The following is a 6,148-nucleotide window of genomic DNA, read 5'->3' as shown; positions in this document are numbered from 1 at the left end:
AAGTATGAAAATACCAAAATAGGGATTAGATGAAACTCTGAAGCTTGCTCTAGAACTTGGAGAAATCTCAGTGAAAGGAAAAAGTTTCAAAGGACAGCTTGATAACAAAATATTTTAAGAAAACGCACATAATCTGAAGTAAGAAAAACATAAGAGAAGAATATAATTGGCATTTATCAAGCTGATAGAACTGAAGATGAATTTCATTTATAAAGTTCCGGTATTTTAGCATTCTATGAGAATGTTGGCTGGAGAGAGTAGTCATTGGAGAATGTTATTATACTTGGTAAGTAGAGTGGCTTTAGAAATAGAACAGCCAGGATGGACGATACCTTCAGGACCAGGGGTGCGAGGGGCGATGCTGGGAGAGTGGAGGGTGAGTGGGTTGGAAAGGGGGAACTGATTACAGGGATCCACATGTGACCTCCTCCCTGGGAGATGGACGGCAGAGAAGGGGGGCTGGGAACAAGAACAATAAACATGGGCAAAATAAGGAGTCTTGTGGGCATAGTGGGTTAAGCACTGGTCTTCCAACTTACAAGATCAGCAGTTCAAACCCACCGTCACTTAATGGGGATACAAGACTTTCTGTTCCTGTAAAGATCTTACATGCGTCATACACGGGGGCCATTCTATTCTGCCCCATAGACTCACTATAAGTCAGTATTGACTCTATACAAATGAGTTATGGGTATAATATTGGTTAATTGTTGCAGAAATTATCCACATACAAAAAAAGATAGAAGAAAGGAATTTATCGATGTTCAATCATTCTAGGGTATTATCTTACCAAGAAATGATGGTATTAAGTAGTAAGTAAGTCCAAGCTAAACTAATGGCATTGGTTGGTTTTCACTCCCCCCTCTCCATTAAAAAAACAAACAATGGCCCTAATCATTTCCCAATTTTTTTTCAAGGCAATGAACTTTTCAGCTTTTGAATAGGTCAACTGACCCTTTACTCCATTAAGAGGCAAGGGCTTATTTTGGGCTTTTGTTAAAAGTTGTAACTTAACATGTAAATTTTCAGGGAATATTTTCTTTAAAATATTTTAGACTTGTGTAAAATTTCATAATGCAAAGATTGAAGTGCAAAGATCCATTTACTGTAATACAATTTGTGTGCAATTTCTGGGGAAAAAAAAAGTCGTTTCCAGTCTCAATTCCATAAATTTGACTAACGATGGCTGAAAACAAATGTGTGCATAACCAAATGTGGTGAAGAAAGCTGATGGTGCCCGGCTATCAAAAGATATAGTGTCTGGAGTCTTTAAATGCTTGCATGTAAACAAGCAGCCATCTAACTCAGAAGCATCCATGAGAAGCTGAAGGGATCGGGTATCAAAGAACAAAGATTCATATCATTGTAAATGAGAGTGAGTGCAGAGTGGAGACCCAAAGCCCATCTGTAGGCAGCTGGACCCCCTCTTACTGAAGGATCGCGGGGAGGAGATGATCCATTCAGGGTGCAGGATAGCACTGATGAAACATACAACTTTCCTCTAGTTCTTAAATGCTTCCTCCCCCCACTCTCATGATCCCAATTCTACCTTACAAATCTGGCTAGACCAGAGGATGTACATTGGTACAGATAGCAACTGGAAGCATGGGAATCCAGGACAGATGAGTCCTTCAAGACCAGTGGTGAGAGTGGTGATACCTGGAGTGTGGAGGGAAGGTGGGGTAGAAAGAGGAAATGATTACAAGTATCTACATTACATATAACCTTCTCCCTGGGAGATGGACAAGAGAAAATAGGTAAGGGGAGACGTTGGATAGTGTAAGATATGACAAAATAATAATAATTTATGAATTATCAAGGGTTCATGAGGGAGGGGGACTGGGAAGGGAGGGGGTAAAATGAGTAGCTGATACCAAGGGCTCAAGTAGAAAGCAAATGATTTGAGAATGATGATGCCAGCAAATATATAAATGTGCTTGACACAATGGATGTATGTGTGGAATGTGATAAGAATTTTATGAACCCCCAATAAAATGATTTTAAAAAAGAGTAAAAAAATCGAATAACCTTGTTTGAGTTTCATAATACATACATACAGTACATTAATATAATATAGAAGTGTATCCTCAGGAAGACATAATTAGATGTGTTAATATATTTGGGGATGAAGCATCACACTTGACTCTTAAAGGTGTTTTGTTGCTTATTATATTGCATTGTTAGCTCATCATTTTTATAATGACTACCTACTGTGTACCAGATATTTTTTCTAAGGGTGGTGACTACAACATGAATAAAGCATTGTAAACTAATGCAGCTTTACAATCTTGTTGTGACCTTCTGTTCAGGTTTTCCAAAATGGTGCTGTACTTTTTTCTTTAACCTGCTAAAAATGGTCTTATATTCATAATACCTGTTTTCTCAGAGACACGTTTTCTTTATAATATAGGTCAAACATGTAATAGAGCTTATCAGCAAACATTCTGGCTTAATATATCGATATTTTTGAAGGAGTTGAACTAAATCATATGCAAAATTATTGAATATAGTATAAATTGATTTCTTTACTAACAATGAATGAAATTAACAAGCAAATATATCGCATACAAAAATTAGAGAGAAGATATTTGCTAACCTCGAACAGAAATTTTCACTAGGTAGAGCTATTTTTATTTAGGATTTTGTAGAAATTTTAGTAATTTGTGTTAACAAGGGAGCAGAATAGTTAATTCATAGACATTCTTTCAATGCAGAGTATTTAATTAATATGCATGAAACCTAATCTCCAGAATTTTCGAGATCAACATGAGATGCTGAGTATGGTGTAAGGCTTAGATTCAAGGTGTAAACATAAATGTGTATGTAACAAACAAACCCTTAGATTGAGAAAAATGTGAAGGATACCACATCAAACGATTATTTAATATATTTTGCTAGTCAGTTAAGGGATTTTACTCAGCAGATCTGGCATGCTTAAACTCAGAATTATCAGAACAGTTTCCTGTTTGTGAGTGAAAGAGTTTGTATCTAAAGATATGATATAGCATCCCTAAACTTCCTAAAAGAGAACAATATGGTAGAGATTTTACAGTTAAAAGAATTGTAGGTTAACATGATAACCTGCAGAGAAATGGAATTGGGCCAGAATATAGGTTAGACAAACTAAATTAATTTCTTAAGGCTACTAAAACCAGATATAAAATCTAAACAAAAACATTTAAGATGCCAAGTTTTCATTATTTTTACATATTAAATGGAAATTATGACCAGAAGACTTCTAAGGCCATTTCTAGTGATAATACCAAAAATACAATCATAACATGTTTGCTTTTAGCAGAAACAATATAATTACCCAAATTTAGTTATAACAAAATTCAGATCCCACACACTAAATTATATATATACAATTTAAAATACTTCAAGTTTAATTATTTAAACATTATAAAAGATTTCACGTGGTAGAAGAGATGTTGACAAAGCACATAAATGTAAATTAACCTATTTAGAATAATCACTCTAAATTCCATATAGCTGATATAAAATTTTCTGAGTTAGTATGGGCAGATGTGTTTTGTACTACAAAATAATTATATTAACCAAGGTATCAATTAAACAATACTGGTAGTGCATTCATTAGAAGTAAATAACATATTTAAACAAGTACTTTATAATGTTTCAAACACATTGTGTTCTCTCCAGAAATTATAATTTAAAATGAATTTATATGTTCATTATTAAGATAGAACCTTTATGGTATACTAAATGTTATTATAAATTTTATTCAAATTAAATGTGGGGACCATACAGTCACATATAATTAATATTTTAACCAGATTGCTTTTGTAATAGTAAATTTTGAATCATTGTCTAAGAATATTTTCCAGTGCTTCCTTGATGGCATAAACACTGTACTGCACAAATGACAACTTTGTCTAGTGTTCACAATAATTGTTCTAGGCTCTATCATGATGGGCAATTGTAATCAAAGCTCATTTCTAACTTCACTGCACTGGCTGCTGGATATTACATGTTGTGAAATCTAAGCATAGTCTTACAGTAGCATTATTCTTTCTTTTATTTTTTAAAGCAGGCAAAACAGCAGCCCAAAAATGCAGAACAAAGAAAAGAAAAACACCTGTTTTTACAATATGCATTTATTATATTTAATGCTTAAAAATGAATTCAAAGACACAGGAGAGTTGTTTAGACAGCTACATATGCACATACAGAGACAGTCCTACTATTGCTGCTACTTAAAACAAGGAACACATAATTTGTACATACAGACAATCATACCTGAATAATTAATTACAACTTAAGGGACCACACACACTGTTATGGCCTTTCTATCAATTTTGATCACTGAGACATCATTAAAGATTGCATTTTTCATTGAATTAGGCTTATAATGCCCAATAAATTTACTTTTAAAATAAATAAAAAGTCTCCAATTATCTATGTCTATCTTTTAAAAGCCGTCAAATGATTAATAACATAAATGTAAAGTGAATATTCTTCATCAAGATAGGAAAATCACTGACAACTTCAATATTAGCTCCGTTTATCATGATGCTACCTATTGGTTCAGTTGTGAGGATTTCGGTTTTCTTTACATTGTCTTGAATCCATAATGTAACCTACGGTCCTGGATCTTCATCAGAATGTGCTGCAAATCCTCCTCACATTCAACAACACACTTGTTTCATATGCAAATCACTGGTCGTTAAAAAGCTTTCCACCAATCTTGATGTTGTATTCTTCATATAATCCAGTTTCTCTGATTATTTGCTTAGTGTGCAGATTGAATAAGAATGGTGTGGTAGTTATGTAATCTTGTGTTAACTTGAGTATATTAAGAGTGAATGGGATGGAGTTTAGCAAGGCAACCAGATCACAGCTTGCTGCTGATGTCTCCTACTGGACATGGTCTTCCCATGAGGATTCTGAGAACTTCCATTCTTTCTCCCTGGAGGCAGCCCACATAACTCTCTCTACTTCATCTTCTGTTGACAAGCTAAGTGGAGCTATGCTGACACCTGAGAGAGGCCTGGGGCTGTTTTCACCACCAACTGGATCTACAAGACTTTTCACCCACCAGCCTGTGATCTTCCTGCATTGGGCATCATTGAATGTGCTGTGTGAGTCTGAAGAAGAATTTGTAGTCTAGTGTCAGGTATATGGGTTAATAATAGACATATGGGCTTGATCTAGACTGAGCTAGGATGTTTTCTCAATATACAATTGCTCTTTGATGTAAAGCTCTCTTACACACATGTGAGTGTCTCTGTATTTGTTGCTTTGGTCAACCCAGCTTAATACATATGGGAAGAGGACACAACCACACCCCACACCTTTCCTAACTTTAAACCATGCAGCATTCCCCTGCTCAGACCACACAACTGCCTCTTGATCTATGTACAAGTCCATATGAGTACAAAGAAGCATTGAGATATTCCTATTCGTCTCAACGCTGTCATAGTTTGTTATGATCCACACAATGAAATGCCTCTGCACAATCAAAAGCACAAGTAAACATTCCTCCTGTAGTCCCAGCCAAGATCCATCTGACACCAGCAATGATATCCTTTGTTCCACATCCTCCTCTGACTCTACTAAATCCTTTGTTCCACATCCTCTTCTGCATGCACTATTGTTGGATGATCTTCTGCAATATATTACTTGATTTTGATGTTAATGATAATGTTCTATAATTTTACCATTCTGTTGGGTCACCTTTCTTTGGCATGGGGACAAAGATGGATCTCTTCCAGCTAGTTGGCCATTTAGCTGCCTTCCAAACTTCTTGGCATAGTTGAATGGTTCCAGTGTTTCATCAGTTTGTTGAGACATTTCAGTTGATATTTCGTCACTTCATGGAGAATTGTTTTGGCAAATGTTTTCATTGAAGCTTGGGCTCTTACTTCAGTATTATTATTTTTTTCCTTATATACTACCTCTTGAAATGGTTGATTGTCCACCAGTTCTTTTTAGTAAAAGTGACTGTGTATTCTGCATTCCTCCCCATCCCTACCCCAGGCTATTTCTCAGAAAAAATAACTATATGAAAGTGCTTCAGGCAATAATATATTTAATACACATTTTTTGCTTTTTAACAGTTTTATTGGCATTTATCCACATGTCATACAGTTCAATAATTCAATCATATCAAGAAGAATTGTACAATCAT

The sequence above is a fragment of the Tenrec ecaudatus genome, chromosome 5, assembly GCF_050624435.1.
Source record: "Tenrec ecaudatus isolate mTenEca1 chromosome 5, mTenEca1.hap1, whole genome shotgun sequence".
Lineage (NCBI taxonomy): Eukaryota > Metazoa > Chordata > Mammalia > Afrosoricida > Tenrecidae > Tenrec > Tenrec ecaudatus.
The sequence above is the reverse complement of the archived record's forward strand: the minus strand, read 5'-3'. Positions refer to the sequence as shown.